The 15,680-nt window shown below is 44.0% G+C and overlaps 1 long non-coding RNA gene across 1 annotated transcript; it reads left to right on the plus strand.

Moving 5' to 3' along the window:
- Nucleotides 1-3,737: 3,737 nt before the first annotated feature.
- Nucleotides 3,738-13,000, plus strand: LOC310703206. Its single transcript, XR_014523990.1, has 2 exons — nucleotides 3,738-4,818; nucleotides 8,855-13,000. It is a non-coding gene; the product is annotated as an uncharacterized lncRNA (long non-coding RNA).
- Nucleotides 13,001-15,680: the final 2,680 nt, after the last annotated feature.

Raw genomic sequence — 15,680 nt, forward strand, 5'->3', positions numbered from 1 at the left:
GGGCAGATTTTAAAATGCTGGGGGTCGGCAGCGAACGCTTCGCTCCCGACCCCCAGCATTTTAAAATCTCCCCGGGACAGCGGAGGCTTTGCTCCCGCCCGCCAGCATTTTAAAATCGCCCCGGGACAGCAGGGGCTTTTAAAATGCTGGCGGTCGGCAGCAAAGCCCTCCTGTCCCCGGTGCTTGCGGGGCGGGAGGTGGGAAGAAGGGCTTTTCTTCCCAGCGCCAGCCTTCAGAACAGCCTTCTGAAGGCTGGGGGTGGGAAGAAAAGCCCTTGTCCCCCCCCCAGCCTTCAGAAGAGGTCAGGGGACAGACTGTCCCCGGACCTGGTCTGAAGGCGGTTTCCCTAGGAACGCATTAATTGATTTTCAATGCATTCCTATGGGAAACTGTGCATCGCAAGACGAAAAAACCGCAAGACGAAGAGACTTGCGGAACGAATTAATTTCGTCTTGCGAGGCACCACTGTACAAGCTCATCTTGAAATGACCATACTGTAAGATCTGGACCCCGCCCCCATGAGAGGTGTAAATAGGTGAATAAACCATATTTCTTAAAACTGTGACAGTCTCCACTGTGTCCCATTCCTCCAAAGGATTGGTGGGGAAAGACGTTACAGAGATCTGTTTCCCCACCGCTCACCTGGTGTCTCGTGGGGCCCAAATTCCAGTTCCCACAAGACTTGGATCTTTTCTGAGGCTGAGAAAAAGATCACTTTCCCACCCTCAACAACAGTGACTTTCTCCTCAGGCTACACTGTGAGGGAGAGGACAGATCCATATATTTACTTCACAATCTTTCCCCTGCTTTTAGCATGTGCCAATAATAAGGGCATTGGCACAGGATATTTTCTGGCGATTAATGAGTAGTTGGAGTTAATGATTCTCAGCTGCACTGTGAGCCATTAGCCGTCCCTCCAGATGGTGGTTAATCCCCAACATTTATCCCCACATCATTATTGTTGCTATGAAAAAAGTGAGAAATGCCTTTCAGACCTCTCTCTATAGAGAGACTGCTGTTTGCAGTCAAAGCCATTGAGGAAGATAATTCCACCTACAGAAGAGAACCCCCTTCCTGGCTTCGGAAAGGAAGTGTCTAGAAAGGATGGTCCTATGGAATGATTTGCAAGCACATCGCTTGATGTCTCCTTATTCTATGGCTTTCATAGAGTGGAAACTCTGACTGAGCGCCCACTAAGTGATTCTGGAAACTTTTCTATGAAAATGAAAACCAACCAAGTTCTCCTCACTGACCAATGTGTGAATTTCTCTGGCATTGCTTATCAGTATGTTCAGAAAGGAAGGTTTTGGGCAGTTTATAAAGTCTCTTAAGTGAATCGATTGGCTTTATTTGAGTAAAAGACAGTAGTCTATAGCTACAATAAAGTAGCTATAAACTGTCTTGTTGTCTGGGCAGCCCAGGACCGCCGCACACAATGCCCAGGTTTGCCCCCCGGGGAAGCCACCTTGGTTCTGCTAACACAGCAGTTTGACTTCACCCCAGAGAAAGAATGGAGAAAAGAATGCACCATCTTAGTGATGGACTTACTCAATTATTTTCTTTGCATTTTGAGTTGTGGAACTCCTATATTCATTCAGCTCCATCAAGCCAAACGCACTGAGAGACTCACCTATGCAAGTGTCCTTGGCATGAGGAGATGCTTAAGAGCACTCATGCAGCTCTCATTTACCTCAACTGGGGCTTGCACAGGGGAATGGATTGTGCCCACAGATTTTGAAGGCCAATGAGTAGCCTTGAAGTAGAGAGATATTCAACAGATTCCAAACAATATTGCTTTGATCTCCCCTCTGTGTGGCTGGTAGTGGCTCCCTTTGCCAACTCCACACCAGGCTGTGTCTGCCTGCCAACATGCCTTGTGTGGAGCTGAAGTATTCCTACTTCCTGAGATCTTGCTGTGCAAGGATTTCTCCAGACAGGGAAGATTTGTGTGCTCCAAGTGTATTCAGGTCACCAGAAAGCGACCGTCCATCTGTCGCTAAGTGTGCACTTATATGTATACTCCCCTGTGCGGACTGCTAGTTCTTAACAGACTGATCAAAATGGCATAAAACAAGATTAGTATCCAAAGATCAGATGGAATTCCCTGGTGTTGCCCTTTAAGAGTTTCAGGTGGGGAATAAAGAAAACCTTGTAACTCTATACCCTATGATGTCCAAATTGTTATGTTGCATAGGAAATCTCCTTTCTCTCTTATAGCCCCCAGGGGACTTTCACTGAGGAGTGAATGGGCCATCTGTTCAATGTCATGATTCACATATGTGGTGCACGGCCACAAACACTTTCCCCTCAGCGCTGTCTGGCTGCCCGTCTCCAAGTGGAGCTGATCTCCATCCAAGCACAACAGCAGGGGACAATTAATAAGGGACTAATGTTGTGATAATGATAAGTTCCACAGTTCAGTATGTGTGGCTCCCTCAAGCTTATTATGTCTCTGTATCATGGCTAGTTTCAGGCACACATCTTAAACCTATTTACACGTAAAGGAAGTTATATTAAAACTTAGCTGATACTGCAGCTCTGGGCACAGACAGTGTCCAAGTGTCCGCAGACAACATGAAGTGGTTCCCTCAGCTGGGTGCCACAATAGATCAGGGTGCTATGAAAGGGTAACACATGGTCAGCTATGTACCGTAATATATTACCTTTTTACCATGGCAGGTGCAGTTCCTTGGGCGTGTTTTGATAGTCACAGTGCCATATTCTGTTGTTGTCCTGTCAACCTGTGCACTTCCATCCTATGCTAAGCACTTAGCCAGTTTTAGGATTGAGCTGCTACATGCTGATTAATTTGTGGAAACAAATGACAGCAATAGCTGCTTCAATGGCATTTAGATTTTATCTTCTTTCATTCAGATAGCTAAATTTGCCCTCTATTGGCCATTCGGTCCACAGGAGGATGTTACTTGCATTCAGTAAACACATCAGAAACAGATCCAAGGAACTGCGTGACACGGAGTCAGAAAGATGTCTCTGGAAGTTGCAGAGGAAACAACAGAGTAACAAATGCAACTTTCCACAGTTGTCCCTGCTAGGTATTTATTTATGTAAAAGCATCTATAAACTGCTTAATGTTTCAGAAATCTCCATAGTTCTTCATGTTAGGTAACATATTGCCAAGCAACTTACAAAAGTTCAGGAACTCTGAGCAGAAAGGTGTCAGTGTTAAACAAAAACAGCTGGATTCACACTGGAAACTGGTAGTCTTTCCGTTTTGCTTCCATGCATGTGCCCAACAGGGACATCTTTGCCTATGTACCTCTGGAGATCCATGTGGAAAGACATTCTGGAAAGTTCTTTTCAGAAAGAGACATGAAAGACACTGGCACAGTCAGGAGTGAAGATCCTGACTGCAAGAGTCACCAGTGAGAGCCAGAGTGGGGCAATGGTTTGAGAACTGAACCAGGGCATGGGAGGCCCTGGTTTGAAACTCCCCTCAGCCACAAAGCTCACTTGGTAGCCTTGGGTCAGTCCCTATCTCTCAGCCCAGCTGCCCTCACAGGGTCGTTGTGAGAATAAATGGGGAAGGAAGGACAACACCTTGAGTTCCTACGAGAAAAGCTAGGATATAAATTAATTAAATAAATAATAAGAGTAGCAAATGAGTGATATTGAGAGAGGGGGCTTCTGCACAAGTACTTTTCCAATTCCCTCATCTTGCACTACCCCTCTCCATTGATGGCACCCCCAATATCTACAAATATTTAATAATAATAATAATAATAATTTTATACCCCGCCCTCCCTGACCAGGGCTGGGCTCAGGGAGGCTAACACCAAATATGAATTACAATAAAACATAATAGAAAAAACAACAAACAAACAAACAAACAGTTACCTAATTAAAATATGGCTTAAAATACAGCTTAAAATGCAGCCTCATTTAGCCCATAAATCAAGACCATAAAGGGAGGAAACATCAGATATTCACCCGAGCCAGCTATCCATGCTGGTCCTACATGGGCCAGTAAAAAGCCAAGGGAAAATTTATATACCAAATCCCATATAAGGGGTCAGAGTGAGTCTAAGCTGAAGGCCAGGCAGAACAGCTCCGTCTTGCAGGCCCTGCGGAAAGAGGTCAAATCCCGCAGGGCCCTGGTCTCTTGTGACAGAGCGTTCCACCAAGTCAGGGCCAGTACTGAAAAGGCCCTGGCCCTAGTTGAGACCAATCTATCCACCTTGCGGCTCAGGACCTCCAATGTGCTGTTATTTATGGACCTTGAGGTCCTCCATGGGGCCTACCAGGAGAGGCGGTCCTGTAGGTACGAGGGTCCTCCCCCATTTTCATTTTGAAGGGGCATATTACAATATAATTGTTCTATTATTATCCCAAAAGGGGAGGTTTCTACACCAACCAGAAGGACATGCTTAAATGTTACAGTGCAAATGGGCCTCTCGTTGGAATGTCTAGCTTGGGCGGAGAGAGATAAGGAACAAGGATTTATTGTAATACCAGGATGAGGGAGGTTGCAGGAAGGAGGGAGGGAAGACCAAAACCTTACGTGGTAATAGGAACTTATTATAAGTTTCGATTTCCCAGAAATCAGGTGGTTTACAAGAAATCAGGTGACTTACAAGAGATCAGGTGGTATTCTATTCTGCAAATCTATATAAAGGGGGCGCACCCTGACTGGGTGTGCAGGTTGCGTACTTATCGCCCTGCACCTTTGCTTTGCATATGCACTTCAAATAGAATCCTGTTAATAACCTGCAAGGACGTTTTGCCGCTTTGTGTGAATCTGTGCTTCGGGGACCCAATAGCAGATGCGGTTGGTCCTTCAGTTTGAAATGCTGCATCACTGTAAGTTTTAAGATGTTCTTGAAAACTCTCTGCTGTTGCTTTCCTGAAATTTCAGGATTGCACTTAGGCCTTGATAGTTTTGGTGTTGTTCTACCCTTGTTTATACTGTGATTTTACTATTTTACTGGGGTGAGTGCTGTTTCAGTAGTATCACTAGCTATTTGCTGTCTATTACCTGTTTTGTTGTTGCCCATTTTTTCAGTTATGATGTTTTATGTATTGTTATAAATTTCCTTAACTTATATATTACTGTACACTGACATAAGAAAGCTTTTTTCTATTTAAAAATGATGTTGTTGTTTAGTCGTGTCCGCCTCTTCGTAACCCCCTGGACCAGAGCACACCAGGCACTTCTGTCTTCCACTGCCTCCCGCAGTTTAGTCAAACTCATGCTGGTAGCTTCGAGAACACTGTCCAACCATCTTTTAAAATTGATATAAATTCACTAGTAAATGAATACATTCAGAGACCAACGTGATGGGAGAGGCAGTGTGGCTACTGAGACAATACTCGTGCAGCCCACGCAGAGAAAGGCACCCACAGGACAGATACACAGCGCCCCCGCCCCAGATGATCCGTGCTCAGGATTATTGACTCCTCTCTGCTCGCATGACTGATCCAATGGCCAAGGAGGGAGGGAGGCATTGACATCCCCATCGGGGAACTGCCCGCCCTAGTATTTTGGGTGCTGACTCAGACCCTTGAACTAGGGCTTAATTTGAAAAGCAGGGGGCAACTGGAGTATATGCAGAATCAGGTGAATGTTGAACTTCCAGTGGGTCTTTTCCATGCAAATGTGTTGCTTGGCATGGGGAAAATAGAATTGCCAATGAAAATTCTCCCTGTGGATTTCACCCATCCCTAACCAGTGTGCTTGATCATACTGCACAATGCATTTAAAATACTTTCCTTGAGGTGGCATTGATGTTCAAATTATTATTAATGGGCTTTCTAAAGTGCAAAACCTGCAAAGTCCAAGGAGGAATAAATTCCAGTTAGGCCATAAAAAGGAAATGCTTGTCTCCTAAGCACAAAGAACCAGTCTATGCTTCCTGATTAGTTCCCTGGTATGCAAGCCATGGGCACACGTCATTAAGTGTTTGCAAACTGACAGCAACTAATCACTTACAGAGCCCTCTAGTCCATCTGAAAAGAATGTGCCAAGAAAGCTCACATCCAGGGTTTCACAGACACTTTCCCGGTGCCAGAGGATGATCTCTGAACATCTGTTTCAGCTCTGCACATGAAAGAATCATAAGCGCATTAGCTTGCATATTCAGTTATCCTCTCTCCAGGGGGAATGTGCTTGTCAACTTACAATCGTATCTGTAAGGTGTAATCATCTGTGCTGCAGCAGATACTTGGCACGCATACCTGCGATGATGATCTTGGCATCGTACCTGCTTTGCAGAGAATGGGAAGGGTGCAGACGGTGAAGTGAGACCTAATTGGGGCTGAACCTCATTTCCTTTTCCATAAATAGAAAGGGAAGGAAGTGAGGGAATCTGAGAATCTTCTACTCACTTGCTTTAAATACATTATAATGGATTATCACGGTTTGAACAGTGGTGTCTCTTTCCTTATTATTCTCAAATATTCTGCAATCATGCTGCATCAAACCATGCAGTAACATGTAAACACAGTGCAGATCAGTAGGAAAAATAAATGGACTGAGTAGGTCTAAAGCAAACTGCTCTCTCCCATTGCTCAATCCATGGGGCAGTTGTGATCTGGAAACTTTCACAGTGATCAGAAAGCATCTCTGTTCTGATCCATTTCGGATGAGGTTACATCCTTTGGCCATGGGTTGATGACATACAGAGGTGTTGCATGAACAGATAAAACTGCCTTGTGCCGTATCAGGTCACTGGTCCACCTTGCCCTGTGCTATCTCCTCTGACTGACAGGGGCTCTCTAAAGTCTCAGGGGCGAGTATTTTCCATTCCTAAAACCTGAGAACTTTTTTGGAGGAGGTGGCTGGGATTGCAGCTCTTCCACCGGACTGTCATTCTTTGACGCCACCCCCTCCCCCCCCCATCACTGCTGTCCCCTCCGCCACCTGACACCCATCAGATGTAGACAATGGTGCATCCTCATGAGCAAAGGTCACATGAGAATGGCTCTTGGCCCATCACTGAACATCATTCCTAGACTCTAATCTCTCCAACTTCACTCTAGTTTTTTGTGGGGAAAGTGCCTCCCACAATGGTGCTCTTATCCAAGATGGTGCCACCCAAGAAAGGGAAAATAGGATGCCACTCCAGAAAAACAGCATGTTATGTACAGACTTAGTGCCATCATTGAGACACTTCCCACAGTTGGAGAAGTTGCCCACCAGATTGATGGTGGATAGGGATGGGTGAATAGATCAGTTTGGGTTTCTTTTAGTTTCTCCTGTCATTGATTCTGCTCCATATTGATCCAGAGCGGCCCCCAATGTATAGTTAGCAGAGTAAACACATAAACACTTTGCAGGATTCCCAAAAAATAGACCAGAGGCAATTAGCTTCATCCAGCAGAGTTTACTATTGAAGGCAAATGAGCATAACAGTCACAATTCCATACATCTTCAGGATCGGCACAGTCAGTAAGAAATCCAGTTGCAGCAGACTTAAATTTACTTAACACTTAAACACAATATGTACAGAACACCACACCAGAAGGAAAGAGAGACAGACAGTGAAACTCAGGTTCCTTCTGGCCTGTTCTTATAATCAGTATGACCTTGAAAGAAAGAGATAACAGAACCAGCTGTTCAGCTTCTCTGAAGGAATAACCAAAACATCAGGATCCTTCTGCTTGTTTCTAGGCAGAATAGAAGCTTGCTTGCTTGCTTGCTTGTTAGCTAGAAACTTCCTGCTTGCACCAGCTTGTATCACACAGAGAAGCTTCCAGAACCCTCTTGAATTAGTTAGAATAGAAAAGATCTCTGCACTTTAAACCAATACTTTCTGTACCACAAAATGCAAAACTGACACTACCACTTTGTGTCATTGAACTGACCACAAGGGATGCAGACAGGGAAGTTGACTCGCTCTTTTCTCACCGTGGAAAAACTGGCTGTCAACCAAAGTTTGTTTCAACAGAAACATGCTTATTGCTGTAAATAAATGGTTGTGTGCCTTCTTGCATTATCTAGTGGCTTCCACTGTAGCAATATCTCCATACCATTAATACAAGCAGAATACTCATTCATAAATGGAATTTTCTTTTTCCACCACTAAACATTATTTCTCCAGTGTGACCTTTGCTCACTTTCAAAATCACTCTTTGTGTTGGTGGGTTGAAAAAACAGATGAGCAGACACATCAGATATCGATCCATAAATAAGCACAGGTGCTGTTCCAAGCTCTTTCAGTCTACAAAAGTGCACTGGACAGTCCCTTGGAAGAGGTGATACTTTAAGAGTTTTAGTACTTCCTGATCTTCTTGAGTCAGAAATGTTGCAGTTTCACACAATGTGTTGGCATGTATAATCCAGAGTCCAGCCAAAAACACATGGAACATGTATACAGCATGGAAATTGTATCTAAAGGTCTCTTCCTCCTACTTTCTTCTTCTTTTTAACCTCACCCCTTACTTGACATCAGTTTCAGGCTGTACTGCAAAGCTGCCTGGAAAGGAAGGTTCCGGCACCTAATCATTTTGGCACTCACTCATTCAGGGCCACCATGTCTGTGGCTGAATGCTGTATGCAGGAACAGCAAGTCGTGGAGGTGGGACAATGGTGTTCTCGGGCATACAAAGGTTATACAGTCATACCTCGGGTTGCAGACGCTTCAGGTTGCGTTTTTTCGGACTGCGGACCACTGAAACCCGGAAGTACTGGAATGGGTTACTTCCGGGTTTGGGCGGTTGCACATGCACAGAAGCACTGAATTGCAACCCATGCATGCGCAGACACGCTGCTGCGGGTTGTGGACGTTGCGGGTTGCGAACGTGCATCCTGCACAGATCACGTTCGCAACCCAAGCATCCCCTGTATTTGCCCCCACAGGCATGCCTAGCTGTTTCTCATGTTTCCTTTGTTCCTCAGGACAAAAGATGGCGTTCATCATACGCTGCACACCAAATCATCCCTGTCAGGGTTGTAACTGAATATCACTACTGACACACTGCTGGGCTGAATCACCAGGAGGGCCCCGAGTTACGGCTGAGGGGTGATGAGCCCAGTGGAGTGGAGCCCTGGATCTGCTGGTGGAACAACTGGGCAAGAACAGTCAGAAGAAAAAGTCCCGGTGAGAGAAGAATGGATACAAAAACTCATGGACGATGCAGAAATGACGAAACTTACCAGAAGAATAAAAAATCAAGATAACAATTTTTTTACAAAAGAATGGAAATGGTCTGTTGACTTTTTACAAACAAATATGAAACAGATAAATACATTGTCAGGATTATTGTAATAACCTGCAGTTTCAAAAGAATATAGAATCAAAATAGATGAATAACGGAATAAGTTAATTTAGAAAGAGGAGGAAGTTGAAGTTTGAAATGTTACAACTATTGTTAAGCTATTGAAATGTATATAAATGAAAACTATAAATAAAATTTTAAAAAGAACAGTCTGTGTACCTAGAAAGGCCTCAACATGGAGCGAGCAGAACAGAGGAGGCCAGCCTTAATAGCCTGGTGGAAATTTCCCCAACGATGGCCTTGGGATGGTTGGTGTGGCTGCAAAGGTGCTGCTGGAGGGGTTTGAATGACTCCTCCCAGGCCAAAGTTGCCCATAGAAGCTTGAGTAATGTACTGGCAGGCTTTGTGAGGGCCAAGACGACGACCCTCTAAGAGGTAATGGTCTTCTAAGTATGGACCACTAAGGTATCAAAGGAAGTGTCTTTGCACCAGATGAAAAATAGGTGAGTCCCTTTCCTTCAACTTGCTGGTAGAAGCTGTAGAAGGCAGGGAGAGCTGTAGAAGGCCATGCCTGATTTCTGCTGGAATCCAAGGCTGTAGCTATCAGAGAAGTAAGACCCTCTTGGGGTGTTAATGCTGGAAGCCCCTCCAACGTAGGCTCAGGTTATATATATGACATGTGTAAATAGACCTTATATCCTAAAGACACCACAGTCCCTGCTGCCCCTCCTTCCAAGAAAAGCGAACCCTGGGCAAGAGCCCAGAACCCCTGGAATCCTGTGCCCCTCGGAGTCAAGGGTGGGGTGCAATAACACGCCGTGCAATGAAACCCTTGTCTAAAACAGCTATTCTTAAAATGGTTGTTCAAACCTGGGTGCTGTTTCAAACCGCTTTTGTTTTATAACAGCTGCCCCTTCCTTTGTTCTACAGAAGACTGGGAAGATTGAGCAATGATAAAAGGAAGGACACAGATCACTTTGTTGAGTTGTAGGAGACTTTAAACAGCTGGCATGATAAAATATCCACATATCCCTTGATAAATCTAGGACATACTAGTAGCTTTTAGAAAAGTGATTCATGCTGAGGTAATAAAGGACGGCTGGGGAGGGAGGGGGAAGAGTTTTAGTGATGTGGGGGTCTTCCCACGTTTCACTTGGATCACAACATATATATTCATCCAGAAAACTATTATCTCGCAGGTGCAGGTGCATCAGTCAACATCAAACACCTAGGACAACTAATCAGCTCAAATATCAAGAGCAGAGTTCAGGGTAACTTTGAGGACATTGCATCAGGCTTGGTGATTCTCAAAATGCACACACAAATGCCATCTGAATCCCATCTTTCTGTCCAGTAGGAGAATCTTATTTTCTGTCAAACGGAATAGTAAGCATCCATCTTCATTAGCAGGCAATTGTTAATTTCCTGCAAGCTAATGAATGGAATAATTGGGCAGGTGCTTTGGTTCAAAATGACCCCAGTACAGAAATGGCAAATATGTACACAATCCCTTTTTCTTGTCATGGTTTATGTAGGCTGGCATGCAAGAGGGTTGTCATGGTCACATCTGGTATCAATATTTGTGAACTAATTCTGAACTGTTTTAATTCATAATGTCTGTTTGAGGGTGAGGATTGACCTGCAAAATGGCAGTTTTGTACAGCAGACGGTTTCATTATCCAGTCACATGGGAGTTAGTGGTATTTGTTTATTGGCTGTTTGTTTATTTATTTATTTCCAGCACTTTCTGAACTGCCCTTCACCCAAATGGATCCCAAGGTCGTATGCAGTAATACGAAATAATAAAATCTTGCCCCAAATCAAAACGTAAACCACCATAAATGCCCAAACATACGGTAAGCTACAGTGACCAAAAGGCAATGGCTAAAAACGAAAGGCAACAGTTAAAAAAAAAATACCAAGGCAAAGAAGAAATCCTTAAAAGATCAACGCCAGCTGAGGCAGGACTCCCCTTGGCCCAAGAACGACTATGGTTGACGCAGTGATCTAGGGCATTAGAATACTGAGATTACTCTCCTCTGGTATAATGGGGCCTTTGTTTTGTGACCTTGTCTCATTATATCTGTGGTATATATGGTTTTAGTTGCTACCTTCCCCACACTCTCATACCTGTGGTTTATTTATTTTGCTTTTGTTTCATGTCTGTATTTGTTCAACAGTGATCTAGAATCATGTATGGACTATGTATATTGTAATCAGATCCTGTTTGATAACACTGTTTTCTGCAGATTTTTGTATAACTTTTTTAACAGAGATTATTTTTAAGAAGCACACACTACTTGAGTGTCTCTTGGGAGGCTATTGCCAGGTGCCACCACAGCCAAGTGCTTTCCTTTGGTCAAGCATAACACACTTCATCCAGGGTAGTACTCTAAGGAGGCATTCTGGAAAGAGGCATTCCTCCAGGAATGCCATTTAGGCTGAGATGGGACCTTGCGCTAGAATATGTCAGAGGTGAAGACTGGAGAGTTATCATTTCAATCAATACAGTCACTGTATTTAGCCACTCTACTAGGCAATCAATAGTGGAAAAAGATGGAGGTGGCCTGAAAACACTGAGTCTAGATTCCAACCTCCACTACGATCACCATCACCACCACCACCACCACCCCCCCAAAAAAAATAAGGATAGCAGATACCTTTGGGTTCAACCTGTGTCAAGTGGAATAAAAGGAACTGGTCCTTCCCATTTCCTTTTGTCCCAAGAGAAACACAAACCCCTACATTCATATACTGGTTAGAAAAGACTGCAAATGTCAGGTAAATTTAATCTGAGTTGCAAGTATAAAGCAAAGGCAGCTTCACTGAAATTCGCAAGGGGTAAATACTGATTCATAAGCTTTGCTGGACTAATTTGGTACAGAGAGTTCAAATGTTTGAAACAGGCTGTTAACCAAAGTGATGCACCTTTGTAAAGGAGCATGTTTTGCTCTCCCCCATGCCCCAAATCAGCACACCTCCAAGGCTTCAACCTGATTATTGTATGTTCAGATGCATAAGTCTCAACTGTATTCAATAGAGCTCATTCCCAGGATGGTCCCCAATTTTGTACCCACTTACCTGAAAGAAAGCCCTAAACTATTGTATACATGTCTACTCTCTGTGTGTACTGGAAAGTTAAGAACACATTACATTCTTCACAAGTGCAATTATTTGCCTGCCTATTTTGCTTTGTAACTATTGAGCTGGGGGGGGGCAATTAACTAAACTAAAAACACAAAATAGCAAGAGTCTGGGGGGCCCTGCTGCCTATGGTACCTGGCAGAGGGTCTTCTTGGTAGTGGAGTCCACCCTGTGTAACACCCTCCCATCAGATGTCAAGGAAAGAAACAACTATCTAACAGCAGCCTTGTTTAGGGAAGTTTTTAATGTTTGATCTTTTATCGTGTTTCTGTTGGGAGCCACGCAGAGTGCCTGGGAAAACCCAGCCAGATGGGCGGGGTATAAATAAATGATGGCGATAATGGTGGTGGTGATATCTGTGCCCGCCATACTCCCCTGCCAGTAGTCCTGGTTGCCATTCACAATTTCATCTTGTACACCATGTCATGTAAACATGGACTTGCAGAATTTGATTACTGATTTACTTGTGATGCTTTCCTGAAAACATATAGAATAGTAATCAACCAGGACAAGATAGTATTTCACTTTGAATTCACATTTCCATTCTTAGCTTCAGCCAGGATCTCTTTGGAAACTCATGAGACAGCATAAGTACTTTTTGGGTTTGACATCTGGTATATTACTGTATAAAACTGTTAATTTAAGCATGCCTGTCTGACCAATAAACTGCTTTTTGAGCTGTTATTTTACCTAGATAAATTCCCAGGTGACATTCTCGTTTGGCGTTCAGTATTTCTTTTCTTAGGTCTTGTAGTACAATGCATGTGCCATGCATTCTTCCTGATCGTTCAAATGAGAAGAGGTGAGGCCTGATGAGATGAACAGATTTGTTGCTGCTGCCACTGCTGCCATTACTGAACTGCTATTTAGTGGGTTAAGAGCATCAGAACAGTTTGTTGGATCAGGCTAATCCCCCAGCTTGTCCAGCACCCTGTTCTCACAGTAGCCAGCCTGATGCCCGTGGGAAGTCTGCAAGCAGCACCGGAGCACAACAGCGCGTTCCCCTCCTGCAGTTTCCAGCAACTGGTCTTCAGAAGCATTACTGCCTCCAACCCTGGAGGCAGAACATAACCATCATGGTTCAAAGCCACTGAGAGCTTCATTCTCCACGAGTTTTTCTAATCTTCTTTTAAAGCCATCCAAGTTGGTGGCCATCATTGTCTCCTGGGGAGGTGTGAAAAAATACTTTCTTTTGTCTGTCCTGAATCTTCCAACATTCAGCTTCACTGGATGGCCACATAGCCTGTAGATATACATAGCCTAGGACTCCTCTTCTCTCTAAACTAAGAAGCGTCAAATGCTGCAGCCTTTCCTCACAGTGTAGGTGCTCCATCCCTTGGTCATTTGGGTTGCCCTTCTCTGAATCTTTTCCAATGCCACGATGCCCTTTATATGGTGAGGTGACCAGAGCTACACACAGTGCTCCAAGTTCAGTCGCACCATCAAATCAGACGGAAGTTGGTTTGAGGAAAAGTGCATCCATTTCCAGTATTTCTCAAAAAAACTGCACGATAGATATGGATTGTGGCTAATGTCATGTGTGCATGGCTTCAAGTGGGAACACACCGGGGCCACTGGCCAGATTAAACAGTGATGTGCATACAGCCTTAATACCTCACTTTCCATCTGGATCTTGATTCAATATCTAGAAAAGGAGTTACGGGACACACACACAAAATTTAGTCGAGCAAAAGTTGTGAGTCCAATACCAACTGCTCATGGACACATTTTGGCAACACTGGACATGCTCAGGGTTGAGACCTGCTACAATCATCCAGTTAATATTCCCATCTTATTCTCAATTTCCGTCTACATCCAGTAATCCAGAAAGAAAAGGTGTGGTAGCTTTTTGCATTGTGTCTTTATTGACTGGCTGTTTGCAAATGTTTTACAACATTTTATAGCAAACAGCATCCTTGTAGCACAACCATCTGATGTTACAATAACACATTCTGCTGACTGACTCCCATGCGGCACAAAGGTGTTGTAAAAATCTTCAAGTCAACTCAAGGCAGCTGGTTGAATCATTTCCCAGTTTTTCATATGACTCATAAAATCTGTAACATGGTGAGGAAATTCCCTGAAAGCTTTTTGGCAGACGCCACCAGTAGCTAAGAATCACATAACCTTCAAGTTAGTTGGGAAAGGAGCAACATGTGCTGAGGGTTTAAATGGGGGGTCACTTTAAATTGTATTCCTGTCATGAAGGTCAAAACAGTTCTTCTGGAGGACCAAATGATTGAGGAATACCTTTGCAGGCCTTCTGCACATCATAATGTTTCCTTCTCTGTGCTTTTACATGCACACAATAGGTGGCAGACATTCCGCTGGTGTGGAATCATATAGCCATGGAATGGTAGAGTTGGAAGGGACCCCCAAGGTCATGTGGCCCTGAACCCCCTTCAATGCAGGAATCTCAACTGGATCACCCCGACAGACGGCCATCCAGCCTCTGCTTAAAAACCTCCAAGGAAGGAGAGTCCACCGCCTCCCAAGTGTCAAACAGCTCTTCCTGATGTGTAGCAGAATCTCCTTTCTTGTAACTCCAACCTGTGATATCTGTGGGAAATACTTCATTTTCTGTGGCCTAGTTTGCTGACGAATGCTGAAGTGGTAGCCCATGCTTATGCCTTCTAAAACCCATTTATGTGTGTTATGGATTATTTTAAAAAATCACTTCTTGGGTGGTTTTCCATATTTATTTTAAAATAGTTAAAACTAAGGAACTAAGATGAGACTCCACATTTTGCAGTAATATAAATCCTGTGAAAATAGTTGACACATATGCATATTTTTCCAATATCTGGGGTCACTTAAATATATAGATTGACTGCTTTGCTTTTTATATAAATATACAAAAATAAAAGAGCCAAGAAGTCCATCTGATTACTGTGGCATTCCTTCAATACCCACACCTCTCTTAGGGATAGGGGCAGAGGATGCAGTAAAAGTGGCAAGATCATTTCTCCTGCACACACACACACAAAACCTGGCTCTAGGGTGGCGCTCATGGTGCCCTAGAGTAAGTTGCAGTTGTGCAGTGTGTGCCACCTTTAGCAGGTCGGTGCTTCTGCCCCCTGCCCTCCACTTTTCCAGACAACAAGGAGGAAAGTATTGGATAAGGCTGATAAAGGTTGTGGAGACTTGGTGTCAGCCATCCCATTAAACAGACAGCATTGGATATGATCTATTAAATGGTGGCTCTCAAAGCATTCTTGGAAGCCTTGGCTGCTGTTTCTGCCCCCAGACAGACATAATCACAAAAAGCAGTAAAAACACCGAGACAGCCTTTAATAAGTTCCTTCAACATCCATCCCAAAAGCACTGTGATTGGGAGAAAAAGGGGAGCCCTGGTAAAGTCA

Source organism: Podarcis liolepis (assembly GCF_965112155.1).
Source record: "Podarcis liolepis genome assembly, chromosome: 3".
Lineage (NCBI taxonomy): Eukaryota > Metazoa > Chordata > Lepidosauria > Squamata > Lacertidae > Podarcis > Podarcis liolepis.